Source organism: Echinops telfairi, unplaced genomic scaffold (assembly GCF_000313985.2).
Source record: "Echinops telfairi isolate 266 unplaced genomic scaffold, ASM31398v2 ScPeMD7_7400;HRSCAF=8409, whole genome shotgun sequence".
Taxonomy (NCBI): Eukaryota; Metazoa; Chordata; class Mammalia; order Afrosoricida; family Tenrecidae; genus Echinops; species Echinops telfairi.
The window spans coordinates 35,073,063-35,099,696 of NW_022111300.1; the positions used below are offsets into that span (position 1 = coordinate 35,073,063).

The 26,634-nt window shown below is 56.9% G+C and overlaps 1 protein-coding gene across 3 annotated transcripts in view; it reads right to left on the bottom strand.

Moving 5' to 3' along the window:
- ZBTB7C (zinc finger and BTB domain containing 7C) overlaps positions 1-26,634 on the bottom strand; it is a 141,633-nt gene that overhangs the window by 78,417 nt on the left and 36,582 nt on the right. The gene's annotated exons all lie outside the window — the stretch shown is intronic.

Here is a 26,634-nt window from a genome sequence, read left to right on the forward strand (position 1 = left end):
CATCAAGTCAATGCTGACTCACAGGGACTCTGCAGGACGGGCTAGAACTGCCCCTGTGGGTCTCTAAGACAGTAACTCTTTATGGAAATAGAAAGTCCCGTCTTTCTGCCACGGAGCAGCTGGTGGTTCCAAATGTCTTGGTGGGCAGCTCAATGTATAACTACCATGCCACCAGGGCTCCTGATCAGGTGCGTAATAGTGCTCAATAAACAAAAAACCCAAATCCAACGAATTACATCAATTCCACATTGAGGCAAAATGGAACATTTGGCTTGTGAAGTTGGGTGAGACTGTTTCTTGGGGAATCCTTGAAGGTGTCCTTCCTATGATCCTGGGGGGTTGGGGGGTGGCATTTATCCCGGACAGGAGAGCGGCCCATGGAAAAAGCCCTGGATCTCCTGGCCAGTAACCTTCTCGGTGACACCAACTAACACCAACTAAACATCCGCTAGCCAGTGGCTACATAGAGCTGTGACTCCCTGATCTCCCCTCTGCTTCTGGTTATGAATACAGGACACAGTCAAACCCCAACAGACAAGAGGGACCACCAGGCTGAGTTACAGGAAGGGCCAGAGAGGAGGCAACAAAGACAGGTCCAGACAGCAGTGAGGGGACCTTGTTTCTGACCCCATGTGAGCTGAACCTCTGCCTCTGGGGCTCAATCAGAGTTGGCAGGCAGGGGGGCCAGGGGTTCGTTGCTGTCTAGGCCACTCCCCCCCCCCACCCCACTGGAGTGACCTGTGACCTAGGCGTGGTGATTTTTATTGGCTCGATGGCACAGGAAAGCCATGCCAACCCAGACGTCTACATCTATTCCAGGTTCTCGGGAACGACACACGTGCAGACTGTGAACCCCTCTCGTCCTCAAAACAGGCCTCAACACAGAGTGGATCTCAAGCTGCTTTTGGCTGGTGGGGGAGTGGACACAGCCCCAGGGCCGTCGGTATGCACCAGCGCTGTTTGGGGGGAGAGAGAGCGCTCTAGTGTCCTCCTAACCCCCAGCAGCAAAGCCCCACCAGTAAGCAGACTGTGACCTAGTGCCATCCCGGCGCTGGACCCCCCACTCTGGGTCTCTGCTCGTCTTCCCTTTCCACTCGGGGGATCTGGGCTCACTTGGTGATCCTGGAGGCGGCAGTTCTGTTTGCAGTGGCTGTCGGTTGTATAACTGCTGCCATTGAAAACAGACCGGTGGATTGAAAAGCGGATTGACCTCGGACAGGCGAGCTGCCGTTGTTGTTGGCAGCACGGAATTGGCTCCTGTATGACGGAACGTAGACTCCCCGGCCCTCCTTGTCAGCAGGTTCGCGCTCTTGGCTTGTCAGCCATCAAGTTCCCATTGGCTCCTTTTCAGAAGGGCATCGCCAGGGCCCCTTCCTCGTCTGTCTTGGTCTGGAAGCCCCCCCATGAGGCCTGTCCTCCACAGGCGACCCTGCTGGGACTGGAAGCGGTAGTGTCATAACTTCCAGGCTCACAGTCACTTGTTGACGGGCCACCAGTGAGACAAACTTCTAGGTGGACATGGATGGAAATGCACAGCTGGCAATGAGGAGGCTCAAGGAAATATCCAACCTGCCGACGAGGCCAGGGGGACAGCAGGAAACCACGTGAGGACCAGGAGAGGGAAGGCTGCCACAGGCACTTAGGAAGCATCTGACCTTGGCAGTCCCACTGGGGGACGCAGAGCAAGGACAAAGTCTGGGGCACATGCTCTGGAGAGAGGCAAAGCAGGCCCTGGAAACGGGGCGTCGGTCAGGCAGCAGAACACACAAAAGCAACTCTCGCATCTCTGAGCCCAAATGAATCAAGAGCTTGTGGTCCATTCACACCATGGAATCCTCAGCTCCCCTCACCCTGCCACTGAGCAGATCCTGACTCAGGCAATCCTCTGGGGCAGAGTAGAACTGGTCCTGGGGGTTTCTGAGGCTCTACATCTTGAGGGAGCAGAAAGCCTCATCTCTCTTCCCCAGGGCTGCTGCTGGGGCAGAGTTTCTGACCTGGCAACAGTTAGTAGCCCAGCACGTTACCCACCAGCCCCCAGGGATCAACGGTAACAAACAAACAGAAGGGCTGCAGCTTGGTGCCTGGGGATGGATGGACTGCAGAAACGCTGTGTGCACTGAGGACTACAAACGCCTCGACCGTGGTTTTGTACGGTCCGAATGCCGGAGGGATGACTCCCGGCATTTTTGGAGGCCTCAAACATTTCATGGGAAAACCCTACAGGCCTCGAATGCCATTTTCCCACCCGTCCTTTGAAGCTCCCTTGTTTAAGTGGTAAGCGAGGCCCGGCGGGGCCATAGGAAGCCCCTCGTTGCCAATGGAAAGGTTGGTGGCCCACATCCACCAGCTGCTGCATGGGGGGGACACAGCAGTCTGCTTCCATGAAGACCGCTGCGGTGGACCTCCAATTCACCGCCACTCCCGTGCACCACAGAAGGAACACTGCCCGCCCAGCACCACCCTGACAGTCCCGTCTGAGCCCACCGTGCGGTCGCTGTGTCCATCCCGGCATGGAAGGTCTTTAAGGGGATTAGAATGATCACTGGAAGGGGGAGACTTAGGGGTTGAAACCCCACTAGAAAGATGCGCGCCCCCTTTGGAAACGAAGGCAGCGCGGGCTGTGCATAGCAACCACAATCGCAAATCTCTGGAACTACAGTCAGAAACAAAGCCGCTCACCGATGGCTGCCGACCCAGGTCGCTCTCCATAGTCCTGACAGTAACCCAACCACGCGCCTCAGGCTCCTCAAAGGGCTCACTAGGTCTCTTACGAGTTCCCACTCCAGGGCTTCGACCCATTACTCCTTCCATTCTGGTTATGTTCTGCTTCACGGAAATGAAGGGTGTGTGTGTGTGTGTGTCTGTATCTGTTTCAGTTTTGCACCATCAGCCATGCCCGAATGGGTTTGGCAGTAAATAACGGCCTGCTTGCTGTGGTGAGGTGCTGTCAGGTCCACCGAGCTCAGCACGCCCTGGCATCGCAGAAGGAAGCATGGCAGGGTCTGGCACCATCCCCACAGTGGCTGCTACGTTGGAGCCTATGGTGTCAGCCACTATTTCAATCTACCCTATGGAGGGTTGGCCTCTCTGTCGCTCTACTCTACGGGACACAATGTCCTTCTCCAGGGACCGGTCTCTCTTGATAACACGTCCGGACTACCGAAGATGAAGTCTCACCGCGCTTGCGTCTAAGGAGCATTCTGGCTGTATCTCCTCAGGGAGACTGAGTCGTTCCCCTGGGGGTCTAAGGAGCATTCTGGCTGTATCTCCTCAGGGAGATTGAGCCGTTCCCCTGGGGGTCTTGTTGAACCACAGATGGTTGGGATCTTCCCCAGGGTCTCGGACACAGTTGATCAGGGTGGGGTCCAATCACTTGCTTGCCTGGCACCCTCCCAGGTGCTGCTGCTAGCCCAGGTTTACCCTGGAGCAATCGCTGCGACAGACTGGGTTGGGGGGGGGGGGGCTGCCTCCTCTACTCTCACCTTGTTGCCATGCAGCTGGAGGGGATGAAGAACACCGGTACCTGATCTTATCTGCAGAGACTGATTAATTGCCTCCATCAGGTGAGACCTGAGTTAGACCATCTCCAGGAGCCCCACACAGGCCGACAGCACTCACTGCCATCGCCAGCTGACACTCCTGGAAGATGTGCATTCCCTGCATTCCTCCTGAGAAGTCTCGGAACCTCCCTTTTCCTCTCCTTCTCCAACCCAGTGAACTTTGGGGACTGGGGGCATTTCTCACTATACGTAGCTATCACCTTCTAAACTTTTGCAGGACGACAGGTGGGTGGTCCCAGCCAGACCACATAACTAATGGTGGGTGCAGGCACCTAGCCCACCAGCCCATGGGCTCAAACCAGCTCATTCCGGTTCTACACCCTGCTGAGAATTTGCATTCCCACTTTAGGTCTACTGAAACAGAACCTATGTTCTGATTCTCATGCATATGCACCTATACCTAGCTAATGATCTCTGATGGAGATAAAACAGAGAACATACAGAGAACATACAACATAAAACAGAGATAAAATAAGGTGACCAGATGTCCCGCTTTTGGCGGGACAGTCCCGATTTTTGGCGTTTTACAAAAGTCCAGATTTTTGGAAAGAATGCACGACAAGCTAGGGAACAGTCTATGTGATCCATATAAACCAACTTTTTAATCAAGAACCCCCACCCCCACCCCCGGTCAATGGTGTCCCGTTTTAAATCTGGTCACCTTAATAAAACAGGAACATAAAACAGAGAGGTAGAGTGACAGTGCCAGGCAGGGGTGGTTTGGGGCAGCGGCAGGAGGTGGAGGTGGTGGTGGTGGTGGTGTGTGTGTGTGTGTGTGTGTAAGGCACTCTTCTGAGTCTGCAGTGTGTGAGTTCTAAAAAGAGGCCAAAAGGACAGGCAGGGTCCATCTCCCAGGGACCCTGGGCCAGTGCCTTCCAAGGGTCCCTGAGCAAACAGCTGAGGGAGTCGGCTTCCTGGAAGTCTGCTGGGGTCCCTGGTACCAGTTACCGGACCACACTCAGGGTAGCAAGCGTTCACCAAGGCAAGCGGTTTGTAATGTACCGATGACAATGGGAACCACTAATGAGCTTGAAGCAGGGGAGGTGTCAGATGCCCTCCTGCAGCCCCCAGAGAGAAAGGTGAGGCTGTCTGTTCCCAATAAAGACTTCAAACTCAGATTCACTGCCGTTGAGTTCATGCTGACTCTCAGGAACCCAGTAGGACAGGGTAGAACTGCCTCCTGTGAGTTTCTGAGACTAACTCTGCACAGGAAGAGAAAGCCCTGTCCTCCTCCCCTGGAGCCTCTGCTGACCTTGTAGTTAGCAGCCCATGGAGTAACTACTCTGCCAAGGGGGAGAGGAGACTCACACCCACCCTATGCTGGAGCCCAGCCCTCCTTTCAGGTCCATCCAAGGATGCCTTTGGCAATGAGACTCAATGACTGGCCGGGTACACAAACAACCTGGCCTGCAGAGGATGCTGGGGAGCCTACCCACTGCCCCCAGGAGCAGAGCTCAGGGAAGGAAGGCCTGGCTGCAGGTGGCAGGTGGGAGCCTCCAGGGCTGCTCTAAGCAACCACCTCCAAACGGGATCCCACACGTTCTGCAAAGCCTCGCTGCCAAGACGCTACAGAATCCCAGCCCCGTGAAACAAGTTGTCCCTCAAAGCCAGGGGATGGATCAGGAACGGTGGATGGGGGAGAAAGAGGAGGTGGCCCCCCGCGCGTTTGGGGGCCGCATCGTGACAGGAGCAGGTTGGAGGCATCGTGTGTATGTTGTCACAGCTAGCTCCCACCCCTCCTGTCACCAGTGGGCACTCACCAGTCACTCTCGCTGTCCACCTCACCCCTTCTCCGACTCCCCCCTTTCTGAAAGCTGGCTCGGGGTTCATCTAGTGTACTTACTGCAGCACAGTACTAATGGGCAAGCCCACCCTGGAGCTCTCCACCCCCACCTTCTACCCGGGGTTCCCTTCCTGAGTTCCCTGGGGGCTTGCACCCCAGTTGTACACATTTACGACAAAGATCCCTCCAGTAGAGTCCCCGTAGTGCAGACAGAATTCTGGATTTAGCTGGGGGTGAAAATGATGGGCATGAACTCACATGGAAGCTTCTGGACACAGGAGAGTGAGCTCGGGGTGAGGGGCTGGGGGCAGGCAAGGGGAAGACCACAAGATCCATGGATTGAGGCCCACCTGGCCTGGGAGGCAGGGCTCAGGAGGCGGGCTGGCCACTGTACGTCCTATAATTGGGGTGGGGGTGGGAGGGGTGACACACACGGGAGTCCAGGCTGAGCCTCAGCTAGGCCAGCAGAACGCAGAGTGGGCAGCCCAATGGTCACTTCACTGGTCTCCCTTTAACAGTTAGCAATCCCATGCACTTGTTGCTGGGCCGAGGCTATGTTGATCTGCATAAACCCGTGTTCAACTGAGTGGAGGGTAGCCGACTGATACCGCCATTCTCTCTGGGACACACTGGTTGTCACTCTCAGGATAAAGAGGAGGCTACCTGGTCCGTCTAGAGTTACAGTCTCAGAAACCCACAGAGGCAGTTCTGCCCCGTCCTCCTTGGCCACAAGGAATTAAAATGGGCTTGACGGCTGAGAGCTTGGTCATGAAGAAGGAGTGGTGGTCTGACCTCTGTTTCACGGGCCCATGGGTGCTGGGAAGGAATACTGCCCACATAGTCTTCTGTGTCTACGGAGCAGCGCCATGAAGCTCACAGTACCGCATGCTCACCACTGATTCTAGCATCAAGGTCCTGGGCTTGAAGGGACCAGGCTGACCTGCTGGCAAGTAGGCTCAGGAGAAATCTCTGCAAGGAGCAGAGGGAGGGGGTGGCATCCAAGTGTGGGCAAGCTCCACAGTCCAGAGTTTCTGGCCAGCCAACTATGGTCCACCTGGCAGAAGACAGGCAGCAGTGAGAGCCCTTATGTGAAGCAGGGCTGTGTGCCGGTTCCGTCCTGCTCAACCCCCTGCAGAGAAGCTGCCTCCCCACCCCAGGTGTACCGGATCAGAATCTGCCCTTTAACAAGATCCCCAGGTGAGTCGTCAGGTGCCACGGAGTTGGTTCCGACACCTAGTGACCCGGGAGCAACAGAACGAAGCCCTGCCCGGCCCTGCTTGGGCCTCACAGTAGTTCTTACATCTGAACCCATCGATGCGGCCACTGTCAGTCCACTGTCCAAGGCCTTTCTGTTTCTACTGTCCCGCTACTTTACCAAGCATGACGTCCTCTCCTGACAACGTGTCCAAAGGACATGAGACGAAGTCTCGTCATCCTTGCATCCAAGGAGCCTTCTGGCTTAGTCTTAGGCACACAAAATCGCCCAACATCTAAGGATCATCTCGGGCATCCTCTGGCTCTGGCTACAGGGCATGTGGGCTGTGGCCAGTCCTCTGCAGAAAGCCGTCTTGCCTGAAGCCACACCTTCCCAGGGGCCACCCCAAGGTCATGGCTGAGTGAGGGGAAGCAGGAGTAAGGTCTGGCCACCTTGGCCCACCCTGGGGCAGAGCTGAGTGGGCAGTGAGCTTCTCCCTTGCTGCTCTGCCTATCCCCCCACTCCTACACAGGTGTGGGCTCTGAGGGCAGGTCCCCCGAAACACCCTGCACTCTGCCTCTTAGTCCACTTCCCAGAGACCCCTGCTCTGAGAAACAGATCGCAATACCAAGCGTGTCTCAGCCAACAGAATTCAGGACTGCCCTCGGCTGCTGAGAACAGCGGGTGTAGCTCTAGGTGCTGCAAGTGCGCAGCACCCTTAGAAAAGTCGATGGCCAGGTCTTTTTTCTGCGTCCCCGAATTGCCAACTTTTCGGTGAGTAGCCAAGTGCAAACTGTTGGAGCCACTCAGGGACCCACAGCTCTCCTGAAGCATCGCTGTGTGTCTTTACTAATGAAGGTGTCACACACATTGTGTATGTAGTACACACACTGTTCCCTAAAACAAGGGTTGTTTTGCTCATATTTTACATCTGACGCTCAGCTCAGGGGTCTCTGGTGGACAGGAGGGAACACAGCCTGGGGACACTCTGATGGCTTCTTTCCTACAGGGTGACAAAGACCTATCAGTCCATTAGGGGTCATCTCAGTGCTCACGTTAACCCCTGTCCTGGGATCACCAGCTCCCTGACTGCAGACCAGATGGGCCCTTTAATTAGTCTCAGTGACTCTGGGGCATGGTGACCTGTCACGCTGAATTCTGCAGGGCAAAGCCTGCCCACCTGTCCTCCTGCCTCCAGAGATGCTGAGAAAGCCTGGGGTGGGAGGGATGGTGGTAAGGCCCCTGTGTGAAGGGGCAGGAGGCTCCAGGGAGCAGAGTCCTGTACCGGAAGCCAACAGCATGCACCAGAAGGTGTCTGCCCCGCAGCTCCAGGGAACGAGAGCACACCTACCCACCTCGACGAGCAAGGTGCTTTGCTGCTAATTAACTTTTCATTAAGATCATCGCTTGTTATCTGACTGGCCAGATGCATCCTTACTGGGATGAGTCAGTGGGGGTGGGGTGAACCTGAAGGCCCACACCGCAGCTCTGGTCAACCAGGACTGGTTAGCAGGGCTCCTGGTAACAGGAGAGCCACAGGGTGTTGGAGACTGGGTGGTCTCAAGGCCTCGGGATGAAGGCTCTGCCAAGTAACCCCGCCTCGGTGACTGGGGCCCTGGAGGACGACCGGGTGGCATTTCCAAGCTGGTGTGTCTGCCCCGGAGTTGGGTGCCAGTCCCTCAAGGACCAGGGCTGAGAAGCCAAAGTGTGGGAACTGCAGACTCTCAACATTGGCTGCGGAGAAAGCGCCACACTGTCACGCCCTCATCAGCCCTCTGTCTCCAGCCACTCTGGGGACAGCCAGGAGGAAGTCGAGGGCCAGGACAGGGCAGCAGCAGGGGCTGCTTGGCAGGAAGAATGCCAGGGGCTCAGAGCAGGGGAGCCATGCGGAGGGGGCAGTGGCCCTGGGGTCTGCTGCCTGGGAGTCAGACGATGTTCAACATGTTGACCCCCCAGGAGCTAGATGGATCCCATGGCTCATCTGTTTCATCATCTCTGAAGGCAGGTGAACTCTCTCACTGACCCCGTGAGTCACCGGAGGCACAGCGGTTCCCAGAAGCCCACAGAGACCCGGCAGGAAGGCAGATGAATTTGGAGGGGAACTGGGACTCTTTTGTGTTCCTGTGGATTCCTATCCAGCAAGTGCTGTCTGCAGCGAGGCCGGGAAGCCCCAGCAGTGGACCGGTTTGGTGCTGCGCTGCTCACTGAAAGGGCAGCAGTTCAAACCCATGAGGGACTCCTTGGGAGAAGGGTACAGGGACCTGTTAGGCATTGGGCTGCTCCCCTGCAGAGCCAGCAGTTCAAAACCACTAGCCAGCCACTCCTTGGGAGGAAGGTGGGGTTTTCCACTCTTGTAAAGAGTCAGAGGTAAGGTCGGTCGGCCAGCCGGCCAGGCGTCATCTCATGTGCTGCGGACATGTTAGGAGACACCAGTCCCTGGGAAGGGCATCGTGCTTGGTAAAGCGGAGGGGCAGTGAAACAGAGGAAGGCCCTATGGACGGACACGGTGGCTGCTGCCACAATGGGCTGAGGCACAGGGACAATCGTGAGGATGAGGATGGCGCAGGACCAGAACAAGGCTTCCTTCTGTTGCACATAAGGTCGCTGTGGTTCGGAACTGACTTGATAGCGCCTATCAGCCACAGCCAACAATGAAGAGTTACAGTCTCAGAACCCACAGGGGCAGCCCTGCCCTGGTCTACAGGGCCACTTTGAGGTGGAATTGTCTTGATGGCAGTGAGCTTTTGGGTCTTCTGTGCATGAGCCAGAACCCACTTGGTGGTGCACAAGAACCACAGTGGGGGCCATGGGGGTGTGTGTCTTGTTCCAGACGGTGACACTGGACTCCACGTGCCCCGAGGAGCAACCCCGACCCCCCAGAATGCAGTTCTCCTCCCGGCTGCACAGACATCTGATGGTGCCCTTCTGAGATGCTGGCACCTTGCTGGGGAGCACCCTCAATCTGGGACAGGGTGCACGCACAGCCCTCCTGGTGCTTACCTACTCTGCAGTGAACCACTTCCCACTTCTCGACACGGGGAAGATCCACTGCCGGGGCTGGCTGGCCGCGGTCTCTCTGTTCCCACAGCACTTTCTGGCAGAATCAAAGCCAGCCCTTCCAGGGCCTTGCTGGATCCCTGTGGCGTCCACAGTTACGTACTGGGCTGCTCACCCTGAGGCCTGCGGTTGGAAACCACCAGCCACTCTGGGGGGAGAAAGACGAGGCTTTCTCCTCCTGGGAAGAGAGCCAGTCTTGGAAACTCAAGAACAGCCCTCCCCTGCCCCACAGGGTCGCTAGGAGTTTCTCCCGAACCCAACGGTGGTGCGTGTGGTGTTCTGAGTGTGGACAGGGAGGTTACTACCCAGAGAGCTTGCACTCCCGAATGTGTAGTGACGCCCACAGGAAGCTGTTCACACAGACGGTGTATTGATCACCCAGCCCTGGTCCTGCTCCTCTACTGCCGTTACTCAGAGCCCAGCCGGCCGGGGAGGCGCTCACTCCTGGTGACAACCATGCAATAGTTGACCCCCATGGGAGGAAAGGTCCCCCAGAGGCTGTAGACCCAAACTCTGGGGCAAGAGGCCCTGACACTGTCTATTTTGCCCCTCTTTATGCCAGCCCCAAGGGGGTGGGTGACCCAGGGTAGCCAGGAGCCCCAGTGTGTTGGGTGGCCACACTGGGGTGGCCAGCTGTGGTTCTAAAAATGGGTGGCATCTCACGGCTTTCCGGCTGGAGTTCCCCGGCGTGTAAGTGACCCCGGATAATCTGCAGCAAGTGGAGGGAAGCTGGTCCCAGCGGAGATGGAGCAGGTGGAGGGACGTCACACTTAGGAAGTTTTGCCTCATTGGCCTGGACTCTCCGTCAGCGACCAGCCGCTTTCCAGATGGTCTGCTTTCTTCACGCTGCTGCCTGCCTGCTAGTGGGCCATCCTGTGACAGCTTCTGCTGCTGGAGCGGTGCCACCACGATTTCAAACACCAGCAGGGTTTCCCATGGGGGGGGGTGTGTCTCAGCAGAACGTCCAGGTGCAGACTGTCGAGGAAGAAAGGCCTGCCAATCCACTACTGAAAAGGAGCCCATGAAACCCTAGGGATCACGGCCGGGAAGTGTCCAGTCTAGCGCTGAGAGAGGATCTCCCCCACCCCACAGGTGGGAAGACTCTTAGAAAACACAGTGTCAGAGCAGTGGACTGGAGCATTCCGGTGACAGCAAGGACACTGCTGAGCAGAGCAGCCTTTTGTCCTTCTGATCCGTTGTATGAGGGACTGCCCGTCGTCAGGCAGGAGGGACTGGCCGGCAGCTGAGCACTGCCACCTCTTCAAAAGACACCCAGGGCTCAGGTAGAAAGAAAATGTTTTGAGAACGATGATGGCAACAAATGTACAAATGTGCTTGACACAATGAATGGATGGATTGTGGTAAGAGTTGTCTGATGCCGACATGATTTTAAAAAAGAAAAGAAAAAAAAGGCACTGCTTGAAGAAGACACCTCCGCTGGTGATTCCTTTACACCGTCACCCACTGCTTTCCCTGCTGACTTTTGATCCCTGGGAATAATGGTTGCACAAGACCCCTATTCCCTCTCACTGGGAGAGCCACTTTGTCGGAAAGGCTGGAATCCCATCCCAGAGAAGCTTAAAGAGTTCACGAGCCAACTCAGCAGAGCCACTTGGAGCTCCTGCAGGGTGGGTCTGCAGCAGGGGTAGTGGTGGGGTTCTCAACTCCACAGTTTCTTTCCTCCCCACTCCCTTCCCTCCTGCTGAACTCTGTGGGGCGGGGGGGCCCCTCCCTGTCCTGCCCGCCCTGAGCACACTCTCCCTGACCCTGGCCTCTGGCTATTGGAAGCCTTTTCAACAACACGGTGATGAACTCTTCATGGGCCGAGTGTGGGCCAAGCCCAGAGCCCATGCTGGGAGGAAAGGCTGAGGGAGTTGCATTTGGGGAGGGCTAGGAGGAAAAAATCTGGCCACGGGGCCATCCAAGGGAGGCGAGACCCTGCGGGCTGGTCCTCATGGAGCCAGACGCAGCACCCGCTGCGTGGTGGGCTTGTGCTGCCTGACCCGGCAGGGACGCAGACCTCTGGTCCCGCCTCCAGAAGATGACCTCCCATTTAGCCAGCGAGGGCTCAAAACAAAAGGCAAGCTCACTCGCCGTCCAGTCAATGCCGACCCTTAGTGAACTTAGGACAGGGCAGGAGCTGCCCCTAGGAGTTCCTGAGACGGTAACTAGCAAGCCTGGTCTTTTCTCCCATGGAGCTGCTGGTGGGTTCAAACTGCAGACCTTTCAGATCACAGACCAACTCATAACCAGGATGTTACACGAGCTCCTTTGGGGAAGACCAGACCTGGAAAGGCGGTCCCGTCCTATGGAATCCAGCTCCACCCTCCACAGACTGCCTCCCAAAGACCTGGGTGCTGAATGCTGAGAAGGGGGCTGGAGGAGGAGCGGGGGCTGGGGCTCAGGGTGAGACAGCATGGTTAGGCCTCTAAGCACACAGGAGTCCCTCTATCCTTGTCAGCTCTGTGGCCTTGGCCGAGCGGCTGTGCCTCTCTGTCCCATCCATGCAGAGGGCATGAAGCAGTGGGTGAGAGGATGGAAGGAGAGGGCAGCGGTGCCTGGCCTGCAGTGAGTGTTGTGCACAGGGGGGGCCGTCACCGTTTGCACAGGACCCTTTGTTGGCCATGCAATGCCCTTCCTCCCTTGGAAGCATCTCTCTCTGCCCAGGCTTCAGACCCTCCTTCCAGCCTCACGGCCAGTGCTCCTGCCCCGCTGAGTGGCAGTAGGGGAAGGAACGTGGGTCTGCTTTCTTTTCTCGCATCAACTGCCCCCCTCAGAAGAATCCTAAGCAATGCAATCGTCACATGCCACCGACCGCAGCAGGAAGCCATGACCGGTCACAATGGCTCCTTCCACGCCGGGTGCCCCAGATAGCAGGTGCCCCGGGCAGCAGCTTCCATGGCCAGGATCTCCCCAGGGATCGAGCTGCCTAAGATGTTGGCAGTAAGCCGAGCCATCCACTGGTTCCCCAGGGAATGCAGGAGGGCACAGATTCGACTTCAGTGGGCACACCATCCAAGTCCCCCTTCAGCCCCATCCTTTGTTACCACCCCCCCATCTGTTCTCCAGGCTTTCCCGATCACAGAGTGGGGCAGGGGGCAGGCTCACCTCCCACACCTCACCCTCCTCTGACTTCGTCAAGCTCATGTCTTCGGGTGGGCCTGTTCTCCTTGTAGGGCACCTCAGTGATGATGACCCCAGGCATCCAGCACCTCAAAAGAGCTCATGCCAGCCACGCACCTTCCTGCCAACTCAGCCACCCCTCACCCCGGGTGACGTCCTGCCCACAGGCCTCACGGCCAGCAAGATCTTTCACATAAGCAAGTGGCCCTGCCCACCTCCCAGATGCCCACCTCCCACGTTCCGAGTCAGGAATGCATGACCACGAGCCTTGTCTTGTAAATAAGGAGGGGAAGGGACAGCTATAAGGCTGTCAGTTCGAATCCACTGGCAGCTCCAAGGGAGAAAGAAGAGGCTTTCTACTCTCACCAAGAGCTGGAGTCTTGGAGACGCCCAGGGGCAGTTCTACCCGGTCCTCCAGGGTAGCCGTGAACTTGAGCCGAGGCGATGGCTAGGGCTGAGTTTGGGGAAGGCCGATGTGGATGGCAGTGCTGCAGCACGCTACCGTGGGTGCGAACCAGTGGAAAGAGCCAGCTCTCCCCCACTGACAGGCTCAAGAATCAGGGTCGAGGAGCTGCAGGGAGAGATCTGAAGAGGTGCTGCCAGCAGAGATGAGGGCTGGGCTGGGAACACAGGTGGTCCCTGGATGGGCAGACTCCGGTGGGGCGGAGGAATGTGGGCGGTGAACAGAACAGCAAGGAGGTTCCAGGGGAAAATGTTTTCTCTACACGCCTGTCTCACTGCCCTGAACAAAAACTGCCGGAAGGGAGTGATAACAAAAATCAGCACACACTCAGGGGGGCTTCCGAGTATCCCAGCACCCCTCTCGACTGGTTGGACCCTGATGCTAGGCATCCCCCAAGCACACACACACATTCACTGATGATGCACACACACACACACACACACACACACACGAAACTACAGCAACATCCAGAAAACGACCCCTTTCAAAGCTGCCGGTAGAGGTGGCCCCGCCAGTCCCTCGGAGGCCGGCCGAGGAAGCTGCTTCCTTTATTGCAACTTCTACCCTTCTCAGATTTCCCCTTCCCTGCATGTCCAGGCCACTGGAGACATTAATCCCCAGTCAAATGAGGCGTTTAGGGTTCTTCCTTTGGTCCAGCCCCTCCCAAGGCGCCTGCGGAGGAGAGCAAAGAGCAGGAAGGGATGCAGGCCAGGCCTGGGGCCTCAGGTTTCCTCACCTGGCCTCTCTCTTGTTGGGAGGCAGAAACGTGACCCCTCCACCCCTTGTGCCCAGGGTCCCCTCCCTCCCATGGATTTCACAACAGTGATTAGCTCAGTCCTCAGTGCACAGTTGTCCTGTGGATGGCCCAGTTAGGGTGGTAGGGCTGGAGCCAGAGCTCAGATCTCCGCTTAGGCCCGCCCTCCGGGCCCCTCCTTACCTTGCTGCTCCCTGGCCTGTGGGGGAAGGGGAGGAGGGGGCTGAGCATTTACTAAAGGTAGGGCCCCAGGGGCAGGTGGGGAGTGGAGCTGGCAGACCAGGCTGGGGTGGGAGTCACCCATGGACCCGGGCCTGCCTCAAACCTTCCCTTCTCTGTATCCAACCCAGCTGGCACTGAGTGAATGCCGCTTCGAGGCCACCTGAGTTGTGCCAGAGCAGAACTGCAGCCCTGAGGGGGCTGGATGGCTGAGGGTCCAGTGCCTTTCTTCTGAGGCCTCTCTGGTGGACATGACCCTCAATATCTCTCGTCCGGCAGCCGAGTGCAGTACCCAGCCAGATCCACCGCAAACAATTAGACCGTGGTACTTTTGGGGGACTATAGAAAATTGATAGCCCTGGAAGGTGTGCAACGTGACTGGGCTGCTTCCACAGTGCCTCCTGGGTGCTGCTACCGTGGGCACAAAAGCCCTTAAAAATGGCCTCTGGCCTTTGTCCTTCAATGACGGAGGTCTTACAAGCTTGCCAACAATAGGCAGCTATTCATCTCGGCCGGTCTGGAGGAAAGAAGAAAAACCAGAGCGACCAGGAAACCATTACTCCCGAGGACGAACGGACCCCGGGAAGAAGAGCTAGATGGTGCCTGCTGCCACTGCAGGCCGCGCTGAAGGTCCGCAATAGAGTGGGAGGAAACGTGGCACCAAACTCAAGACCAGAGGGCGGACAGGCCACCGCAGAACCCCCGAGAGGATGGCCCTCAGTCACCCTTCAAGCCGGAGTGGACCTCACCCCTACAGCCCAACTCTCAGGAGAATGACGGCATCGATTGATTGGCAGTGGGCTTGCTTTTGAGCGAGGGTCAGGAGGAGCAAGTTCATCTGGGGGGAGGTGGCAGCCACGAGGAGGGGTTTCTTTGGGAGATGACGAGGAGCTTCTGAAGTTGATCAGGGGAGGGCTGAGTCATTACGGTGAAAAAACAACAGACTTGTACACTTCCAAGAGTGGCTGCATGTTAGGGGAACTTCACCTGAGTAAAATGGCTAGTACCACCACCCACACTCACTGCAAGCCCCCGTCACTTGGGCTGTGTGGCCCAGAGGAGGCTCGGGGCTTAGGGAAGGCAGGTTTTAACAGGTGCTGGGGTCACTGTCACCTCGGCAACATCACAGACACCACAGGGCCAGCCAGAAACGACAGCGTCCTCAGTCAGATTCCACAGCTCAAAGTGCATGAGCCTGTGTGTGCACATGTGCAAGTAGGTATGTACTTACCTGTGTGTGTGTGTGTGTGTGTGTGTGTGTGTGTGTGTCTGTGCGTGCGCATGCCAGACTTTCCCTTTAGGCCAAGTCCAATGGCAGACTAGGTGAGCCACGTGGACATCTGCACTGGCTTATAGCTGATTAGAAGAACGTCCACACGGCCGGGTCCCACGAGAAAAAGCTCTCAGCGGTTGACTCCATTCTGAGGAGTGTCTCAGGGTTGCTCCACTCCACCCCTTCATGGGTGGACTCACTGGGTGATGGGTGAAGCACACGCCCCAAGGTTCCTGCCCTAGGAGAGGGCAGGCTTGGATCAGACAAGCCTTCCTGCCCTGTGCTCCCTGAGGACACAGCCAAGCTGCCAAGGGGAGCAGCTCCTAGCTGGGGGGAGTGGGGATGGAGCTTAAGCTGGCCTCCCTGCTTGGAGGGAGGTGGGGGTGAGGGTGAGGCAGAGAGCGCCCAGCCTGGCTGGGACAAGGGGAGGGCAGCAGAAGAGAGCGTCCGTTCTTCGTTTTCTAAGCCTAAGACCTAGATGTCGAGGGGGAGTTCTTCGTTTTCTAAGCCTAAGACCTAGATGTCGAGGGGGAAAGTGTCCCGATGTTGAACGTTAACCACTGAAGGGAGACTCATGGCTCCTTAGCCTCTACCAGTGTTCATGTTTGTTAAGCCACATCAGACAGAAAGGATGCTATAAAGGGGTCCATTTGTGTCCCCAGCCTCCTCCCCAAGCCCGCCTCAGTGATGATCTTTTTCCTTGGCTAAGTCATGATAAGTCCAGGGAGTGAAAAAAGCAAACAAAAACTAGAAAGCCTGCGTGCGCACGCATGCGAACATACACTTGCACGCACGCACAGGACGAAAAAAGATCCCTGGTGGAACGGACTGTGGAGCGGGCGGCTTCAGAGAGGAAAAACACAATCTCTGACTAATGTGACGGAGACTCCAAATTGCTCTTGGCAGAAATCGCTCAACCCCAGATTCCTCTCCTCGATTCCGCGCCCCGGTTCCCAGCCAAAGGAAAATAAACCCAACCGCTCTCTTCCAGCCCCAACCTGTAGGGCTGCAGGACCCAGAGAGGGCCCAGGCAGGGCTCCACCTGCGACCCGCACTGCCCTGGTCAACCTGCTCAGTCTCAATCCTGGGAGGACCAGGCTGTGTCCGAGCACCCCTAAACCAGAAGAGGATGCAAACACAGAAGATGAACCAACCAACCAACCAGACAAAAACCAGAGAGACTCCTAGGGGTGTCACTCAGACAGCCACTGGTTTCCAGACAAGCCTCATCCATCCACCCTCTTGCCACCACTGAGAGTGCATGTTGGAGGTCCTGCGACCCGACACCTAACACAGCGTTCAAGATAGAAGGCGATCAAGTGGGCCAAATGTCGGTCCGCTGTGCCAGAGACCCGCCCGGCAGCACTTTATCAGGACAGAGATGCTGGGTCAGCTAGAACAGGAATGGGCAGGGGCATTGAGGAAGCTGGCAAGACCAGGGGCCGGGGTTCCAGGCTCTGCTGTGCTACCAGCTAGTCCTGAGGCTAGGACAAGCGTCCTCAGTGGGGGAAAGAGGGACTTGGAGCTGCAGCCCGAGCCCTGGGGATGTAGGGGATGCACAGTGGCCCCTGAGAAGCCCGGGCTGGTGCACCAGGAGCCTGCTGCACTGGGGCCGTCAAAAGGCCAGGGGTGCTGGTCATCTTGGTGGCGCACAGTCATCTCCAGCTGGGATGTGCCCAAACTCTGAGTCACAGTCACAGGCCAATCATTCCAACCACCGAGATGCAAAGGGCCTAGAGCCCCTGTTCTCAACCTGTGGGTCGCAATCCCTTTGGGGGTCGAACGACCCTTTCACAGGGGTCGTCCGATTCATAACAGTAGCAAAATGATAGTGATGAAGTAGCAACGAAAATAATTTTATGGTTTAGGGCAGGGGGGGTGGTCACCACAACATGAGCAACTGTATGAAAGGGTTGAGGCATTAGGAAGGTTGAGAACCACTGACTTAGAGTGATCCTATAGGACACAGAAGAACTGCCCGTTTTAGGTTTCTGAAGCTGTAACTTCCTGAAAATAGCTAGCCTCATCTTTCCTCTAGGGAGCAGCTGGTGGATTCAAACTGCTGACCCTGCATTTACCAGTCCATCCTAACCCACGATGCCACCAGGGCTCCTCATATAGGCCACTACCAGGGTAATTCTTATCTCCCAAACCCCAGTGACAGCTTCTAGGTAGTGCCAGTCCCAGTGCAGGCATGAATTAGCTGGGCAGCTTACTCAACTGCTTTGCGCCTCAGTCTCTTCCCCTGCACAATGGGGGCAGTTGTCTTGGTCTAGAGGCGCATGTGGGTGACAGGAGCTGATGTGCACCCTGCAGTGTGTGGTCCTTCCCTGCATACCCTGTCCTCAGGCCTGTGTTCTTCCCAGCAGTGATACACAACAGAACAAGCATGCATTTTAGCCAAGCCTTTCTTGGCCTCTCCATCCCTCCAAGAGCTGCTCAAGCCTCAAAGCAGCTCTGACAACAGTATGCCAAGGCTCTCCTGCGTGACCTGGTTTGGTCTCCCTGACCTGACTGCTGGGTGCACCCTGGTGGGGATACCTGCCTGAGCCCATCTGCCCTTCCCTGCAGGGCTCAGAAAGAGGTGCCCAGTAGGATCTACGTGTACCACTTCCAGGAGGGTCTGGAACCCAAGTTGGTGACCACGGGACCTGTGTGACACAGGCCCGTCCGTGGTTCTGCCAGAACCCTGCTGCTGCCGACCACGTGACTGCGCTAACCTCCCCCTTGGCCTCAGTCCTTCACCTGTAAAATGGGGGCTGTGAGGGTGGTGAGTGTGGCCCCAACCAGAGCCTCCACTGGACCAAGTGCTGTAGTTTGGGAGAGCCTGAGGAGAGGGGTGGGGTAGGTTCTTGGAGGGGCGGTTTCTTCTCCCTGGCTGCTCAGTTTGCGCCTTTAGAAGAGGGAGCAGCAATGTCACCCTGTAAAGCCCATCAGAGAAGGCTCCTGAGCCCCAAGCTACAGGCAGACTTGGCTAATGAAGGCAAGGGAATGGGAAACTGGAGCACGGCTGAGCTGTGAACCTGGCCAGGCCTGCAGCCCCACTCCCCTCACCCCCTGCCATGAAGCCTTCTTTCTGGTCTGATCGATCTCGCTTCTCTCACTTCCTGGACTTTTGCAACATTCTGCATGTGGACGGGTTGGAAGAGGTAAACCCCATGCCCACGGAACGTGGCTGCCTTGGACACACAGTCCTTATCAGGTGTCCAAGGAGATGGCAGTACCCCTTGTCTACCCCAGCAGCCCCCAGAGCCCTCCCCACCTGGCATAAAGAAACCAACAGACGCCCAGGGGAAGGCGGGGAGGGGCTCTTTCCTGGGTCCTGCCCAGGTCAGCCCTGGGGCAAGGGCAGCTCTGCCCGCCTACCGGGAACCCATCCTCCAGAGAAGGATTGCCAGCAGGCCAGGGCAAATTGCTGTCCCAGTCCCTGCCCAATCTGATCCCCAGGGACCACCTCCAGAAGTCCTGGAGACCCCATCTTGACCCAATAGCCTACCCACTCAGCCGCTAGTGAAAGGACAGCTCTGACCCCCCCATCTGAGTCTGGGGACCCTCACTGGACCCCCTTTGGCTGGAGAGTGATTTCTACCAAACCCCCACTCCCCACACACTCCAGTCTTGGCTTGGACCTCGGCTTCTGCAGGGGGCTGCTGTGGTTTTTGGCTTTTGTTCCCCAGCCCCACCCCACCTCACCCCAAGTTTTGCATCTGACCCTCAGAAGGACCTTTTGGGGAGAAACAATTTAAACTCATAAGGTACAGCCACAAGTACTTTTCAGAAACCCCCTTACACTCACAATGCTACCCCCCCCCAAAAAAAAAATAACCCTGTCTGCCTCTCCAGGCCAACAGCGCGAGAAAGGGAAGGGACATGCTCCCTTCAGGCTTTCAGCCACGGGGGGTTCTTACTGGGAGGTGTTGGGCACGCACTCCTGAGTTCCCTGTGGGGGCCCCCCTGAGCCCCAGAGACCAGGCGGGTTTGATGCTGCAGTAGCGCCACACCTCCCCGGGCCCGAGGGTCCTCACTGAGCGGAGCCGGAGTGCCTGAGTGGGGAGACACAGCCGCTGGGCCAGCCTCACCCCTACCCCCCACTCCACCAGTCTCCTCCTCGGACCGCGGAAAGGCTGCCTGGCAGCCCCGTGGCGCTCCCGATGCGCTCCCCGTCCGCTCGGCGCCGAGCCCCGCAGACCCACCTGGCTGTCCCGGGGACGCCGCGCCCTGGCCGGCCGTGTGCTGCGCGCCTCCGGGGTCCCGGGACGGGCGTCCTCGCGGCCGCGCTGCTCGAAGGAGCGGGCGGGCGGGCGGCGGCATGGATTCGCGCGGGCGAGTTAAGCCATTCCAGGAGTGGTTTGGAGCGGAGGCTCCCACCCCTCCCTCCAACCAGAAGTATTTGGCAGGCGGCCCCTGGCGTCCACCTGTACTGGGAATCCAGGCGGGACCCGGACCGCGCTCGCCAGCCAGCCAGCCAGCCGCACTTGGGCTTCACTTTACAAGGAGGCGTATTAAGCACCTTTGAAAAGAAGGGAAGTCTGGTGGCGCAGGGTGTTCTTTATCACCCCCTCCTCCCGGGTCCCTCTGTCCCCTCTCCTCCTGACATCTCACACGATGCTTTATTCACACACTTTTCTGAAGCCAGGGACAGCTTGTGTTATTATTATTGCTGCTGCTTTAGTCAGTTCCGTGTTTCTTTTATTTTTAGAGGCAATTTTATTTCCATTTGCCTGAAACCTGAGCCCCATAAAAATCACCAGAATTGTATGTTTTCCCTTAAAGGGCCGTGAGTGTAACTTAATCCAATCATACGCCGTGCAGAAATCATTCATGTGGCCAAAAAAAGAGAAAAAAATCAAAATAAAGGGGGGTGGGATGAGAACCGAAAATGAGCACTGAGTTGCCCCTGGCTCCCTCCTAGGGGTACCTGGTGGACCTGGCACGGGCAGGGTGCAGAGGCCTGAGGCTGGGGGTTGGTGTTCCCAGGGGTCCCTACCGACACCCCCTGCACACATCCCACAGGCTCGCCTTTGCTTTGTCTCAGCTGACTCCGAAATGTCAGCCCAGGATTCTCACAGGTCACCTCTGGGGTGGGCCAAACCACCAGTCGCAGAAGGGTGTGGTGGGCACAGCCCAGTGGAGCTGTTCCTTAGAGCCCACCCACCAGCCCAGGCCTTCTGGGGTCCCTGTCAGCCCTCTTCCCCTGGAACTGCCTGGCCACCTGGGGGAAACCCCAGGAACCCCTCAGCATCTCAGCTGGCTGTTGTAAACACGGGGGAGGGAGGGTGCGGAGGTGGGGAGGGGAGGTGTATGGCCAGCTGCCCCTTTGCGCCCTGTGGGCAGCCAGTGAAGCCGGCAAGGTGTCCAGGTACCCACAGCCTGTTGCTCTCCCCAAGCAGGCTTCTCCTCGACCATCAAGCACCCTGTAGCCAAAGCTGAATCCGCACGATCTCTCCAGCCACAGGGAACCAAGGGCTTGACTGTGCCTGCAGATTAAAACGACACACTCTAATAGGCAGGGGCTGTTCGTGATCTGTTCCAGGGTGGGCATGCATGCCCCACTGAGAGAGTCTGTCCCATGCAGACTGGCAGCAGAAAGGGTTTCTGAAACGGTGAACACTAAGGTGGGGAAGTGTTTCCCTAAGCGCCTGAGGCGAGCCCCACAATGCCAAGGGGAAGAACACCGGCAGTGGGCTGCTAACTTCAGGTCAGCAGTTCACAACTGCCAGCCTCTCTGAGGGGCAAAGAGGAGGCTTTCTGCTCCCACAAACACTAACCGCCTGGGAAACCCACAGTGGCAGTTCTGCTCTGTCGCACAGGGTCGCTCTGAGTCAGAATCGTCTTGATGGCAGTGAGTTTGGTCTTCTGAGTTAGGGCGTGGGGGGCGGGCTCGGGATGGAGCAGGAGGGGCAGGGCAGGGTGCACAACCCAGGAAAGCCAGGTTAACCAAGGTGGCAGGTGGACACTTTCCAAGGTCTGATGACTCCAGGGGTTTTATCAAGAAGCCTGCACCCACTGTGAGGAACACCCAAGCCAAGAATGAAAAATCTAATCTCTTTGTCTACATAGTGACTAATTAAACATCCAGTCAAGAGTCACTCACACTCTGCTCCCACACTGGGGCAGGTAAGGGGGCCAACCTGTGACCTGGAGGGAGTCTCAATGGGGGGTGCTGGTTGTGCACCCATCAGGGGTGTGGCCTGGGTGAAGATGGGGTTAGGTGGGTGCCACCTTCCCAGTGTCACACTTTGAGGGGGAAATAAGGCGCAGGTGGGCTGGATGGGTGGGCTGCCAGTATGGTGCAGGACCATAGTGGACAGGGGCTATTTCTGCAGTGTAGACTCTGAGCAGCTACCCAAGGGCAGTGAGTGAGACAGGCATGGGTGGTAAGGACTCGGGGGTGGGGGGTGGGGGGTTGGCACTGTTGTGAGCAGGAGGGCAGGTCAAGGGGGGGCACGGCAGGTGAAGACCCAGGTCTGGGTTCAGAGGGTGCTCTAGTGGGCAAAACATCAGGAGGGTCCTGTGGGTGGAGCTGGTTGATGGATGCAGCTGCGGGTGACAGGAGGACCGCAGGGTGGGGAGAGGGGAAGTTTGGTGGGTGTACCTCTTCCATGCCCAGCTGGATGTGGGCAGAGGGGGTGGTGACGGGGAGCTGAGAGGATGTGATGCTCAGTCCAGCCTGCCCCCAGGCGGCCCCTCCTGAAGGACTCCAGCCCCTGGACTTGGAAGGCCAGTGGGTGGTGCCCGGGCCAGTCCAGCCAAGAGCCTGGGGAAACTGGCCACTGCCCAGCCCACTGTTGGCTCCTGCAGTGGTCAGTGACTGTCACTCTCCCTCCCCCTTAATCACAGTGTGTGCCCTGTTGGGACACGCCCTTTGGAAATAGTCCCAGGGCAGAAAGTGGGGCATCCTGCCCCCATGACTCCTCTGTTTCTGCCCAAAAAAGTGGGTGCTAGAAGGTAGGGAGCAGAGAGGAAGAGGGATGATTGGGGAATCTTCAAAAGCCACCTACCGATGGGACTCCAGGCAGGCCGGGCTCCCAGGCTCTCTTGTGCGGCTCCTTTGGGGCTCTGGTTCCTCCCTTGGGCCCCTCCCTCTTACTCCCCCTTTTTGCTTTCCAAACCCCCCACCCCTGGTCCACCTTCCCAGGTCAGATGAGTGCAGCACATGGAAACAGGTAGACTTTACAGGGGCCTCTCACGCCTGACTCCAAATCCAGCCACGCAACTTCAACACACTCATGCTCCAGTGAGGGCGAGGTCCAGCAAGCACAGCCCAGAGGCTAGACAGAGCCCAACAGGGAACTTGTTATTAGCTTACCCACCGAGACCCCGGCCGGGACGGAGGCAAACAGAGCAGCATCTGCACAAAGCTAAAGGCTCACATGCATGTGAATGCAGAGGGGGAGGGCAGCCTAGAGAGCCAAGTGGTCTTGAAACAATAATGACACCCAACTAGTAAGAGTCTGGAGCCCTGGCGGCGGAGTGGTTATGCATTGGGCTGCTCACTGAAACAGCAGCAGTCTGAAGCCACCAGATGCCCTACAGGAGAAAGACGGGAGGGACTTCGTCCTCCTGCAAAGTGCTGTCTCAGGGACTCACGGGGGCAGCTCCACCCTGTCCCATAAGATTGAGATGAGTCGGCATCAACTCAAGGGCAGTACATTTTTTTTGGTTTTGGTTTTCAGTGAGGGTCTATTTTCTACCACCCCTCCTTGGGCTGCAATCTGCAAGGTTGGTAGTTCGGAACCACCAGCCACTTCGAGGGAGGAAGACGGGGCTTTCTATTCCCATAAAGTGTTACAGTCTCAAACCCACAGGGGCAGTTCTACCCTGTCCTGCAGGGTCGCTGTGAGTCTGCATTGACTCGATGGCAGTGAGAGAATTCATCTTCCCAACAGCATCCTGAGGTAGGGACGCTCCTGTTCCCCATCTCAGTGGTATAGAACTCAGCTCAGAGAGGTCTAAACGCCGTGTAAGTGCACACAGCTTGCTAAACAGCACCACTGCACAGCACACCCCTATCTCTAAGACTCCGGTGGCCAAAGCTGCCTCTGTCCTGGGTCTTTGTCTAGTGATGTCGTGGGCTCCCTTGGGGGCCATCAGCCTGTGTCTTAGTTTCTCTACCTGCTGAGCAGGCAAGGGCATGACTTGTGCTGAACCTGACAGAGTGTCACCAGTCAGGAAGGAGCTGGGATGGAGGTTGAACTTCGGTAAAGCAAACTGCAACAGGCCTTCTCTAGAGACTGCACGTAGCCCCATGGAACATACCGGAAATTGGGAGCCACCCTGGCTGCCTCCCTCTCCTTCCTACCTCCCCCACACTCAGCCAATCCCAATCCATCCATCAGTAAGCCTATCTCCTCAACCGATCAGAATCCGCCCTCTGTCACCTTCTCCACCACCACCCTAGGTAGTGCCACCTGCAACTCTCACCTTGACTTCTCAAGGGGCCCCTGCTCTCATTCCTTCTGCCCAACACCACAGAGGTGCCCCAGCCATCTTCTGAGAACACAAAACCAGTCATCTCCCAGGGCATGTACACACGATTCCAAGTGCGCTGCAACCTCAGGGCCACCTGCATCCTTGTACTGCTTCTGTTGCTGTATCCTCATTTCCCCTCTTAGCTGTCTCCCGCCACATGGCGGCTACTGGAGGGTGGAGGCCGGGGGGTGTCTACTTCACTGCTTGGAGCCTGGTATGCGGTCGGCACCCTGGAGAGCCAGTGTCTGATGTGGGAGCAGAAAGGCTGGGGTCTTCTCGTGACCCCCGAGTTCCTCAGCTTCCTCCTCTGAATACTTTTCACGGACTTGAAGATGCCATTAATGAGTGGGGATTCCTGATCGGAATGCACCCCCCGGGCTTCTGTGAGGTGCTGCTCTTGCGTGTTGGCCTGGCTGGGGTGCCTTGACTTCATACGGCTCCTCTGGCCAGAGCTTTTGGAATGCCCACCCAACGATGGGGTCCAACCCGGCCCATGCCATCCAGTTGATTTCAACTCACAGCAACGCTCCGCGAGGAACCCAGAGCTGTGCATCTCTGCAGAGAACTTCACCTTTCTCCTGTGGACTGCTGGGTGGGTGTGAACCACCAACCTTGTGGCTAACGGTCCAGCGCTTACCCAATAGCACGGCCAACCACCCTAACGATTGGATGGGACCATGATACACCAGTGTGGGGGTCAGTGTATTTTCCATTCTGCTGGGCCTCGCTGGAGTCACGTCAGAACAAGACAGAGCAGCCTGCCACCATCAAGAAAGAAGAGCAGGAGACGAGCTGGTGGGGGGAGGGGGGTCTCTTTGTGGCCCAGGAGTTTCATCCTGACCCTCTTTGCCCCAGGAGACAAAGCTGCGAAGCGAGAGATGCTGAGAGAAAAGGCAGAGGGGCGGCAGCTGCAGAACCAGGAACCAGAGTGGGAGGTTGTGGTAAAGCTGAGTCCCTTGGGGCAGAAGCTTGGTTTCAGAGTGGCGTGCCTGTTGGCATGGGTGGGCAGCCCTGATTTGTAACACTTTCCCAAGCAGGGCAGAGGCCAAAGGGCTATGTAGGGGAAAGGCTGGGCAGCATGGCTGAGAATAAGCACTTCACACGAAAGAACTGTATCTGTAACATCCCAGATCCTGAACTGTACCTCCCCTGATCAACCTCACAATCGCGAGCATTGTCTGTGAGTCACGTGTGACCAGTGAAATGATTCTCGAAACCAGCAGAGAAGGAAGCAAAGTGCCTGGGGAGGGAGGGCTGGTGTCAGGATTGTTGCAAGAGGAAAGAGGGTGGAGGCAGGGCTGACCTCCAATTCAAAGGATTCGGCCAAGGGCTGATGCTGATGCCAATTTTCCCCTTTCCTCCTCGTGAAGTCAGTGGCGGGGAGACGCTGCCCACGCCCGTTCTACACCGACTCCTGAGACAAATTGCCTGGTGCAGACCCAGCTCTTTGTCCAGCCATAGCCGGGCCCCATGGCTTTGCGCCACCGGCACCCAACAAACTGCCACAGGTGTAGACGCTGAGCCCCATCCCCTCCCCCTCCTGCCCCAGAGAGAACCGGCACATGACCGACCGTGTCAGGAGCTGCTTCCATTTGGTGAATTCCACCCTAAGAGCCATCCCCCACCTCCCCACTCACCAACGTCGAGGACAACTGAGGTGACCCCCCAAACTCATTTCCTTACCCCATCGTCCCAATCCCTGCAGGGCAGGCAAACATGGAACCGAGATTCCCACCCTGCAGATGAGCACCCGGAGACACACAGTGTGTGAGCTCAGGCTTGTGACCCCTGTCCCTGTGGCAGGGGGAGGGGGCCCGCTTTCCCTACCTTTCCGATAAAGCTGCCGGTCCCTGGAAAGGGAAATGAAAAAGGAGGGCCAGAGAAGCAGAACGGAGACCTTTGAAATCAAGGATGAAAAACTCCAGTGAGATGACTATCTCTTTAACATTTATATATGAAATTCACCTGCCTGGGAGACATGTGAGACAGGGGGAGGGGGAACTCATCCACAGTCTTCAAATCACAAGCAAACTCACTGCCACGGAGTCGAGGCTGACGCCTAGCGAGCTCACTGCTGGACAAGGTAGAGCTGGCCCCGCGGGCTCCCCACTCTTAACGAGGAAGCACGTGGAATCTTAGCTCTCACCGGTTTTCACAGGGTTACAGCATGTATCCAAATGAGTTCAAGTTGACAGAGCGACACACATTTCAGCCACTGTGTCAGGGGCCAGATTGGGTAAGGATTAGGCTGTTAACTGCCTCGTCAGCAATTCGAGCCCCCAGCCCAGCTATGGGAGGAAGATGAGGCTGTCTGCTCCTGTAAAGACTTAAAGCCTTGGAAAGTCCCTATAGGGTTACTATGAGTAAGAAGGGATATATATATATAGGAGATATATATATGTGTGAATATATAGAGATTAATGGCTATAGGGTTGCTATAAGTAAGAAGATATATATGCATATATAGAGATTAAGGGCTTTAAGTTGGGCCGCTATCCTCAGGGTAAGGAGCTCAAAGCCACCAGCTGCTCTGAGGGAGAGAGACGTTAGAGTATTGGAGATGCACAGAGGCAGTTCTAACCCTGTCCTAAGGATGTGCTGTGAGTTGGAATCAACTCAAACTCAATGTCAGTGAGTTTGCATTTACACACGCGCGCGCACGCGCGCGTGTGTGTGTGTGTGTGTGTGTGTGAGAGAGAGACTGTATATTGAGAATTCACAGCTACCTGCCTTGC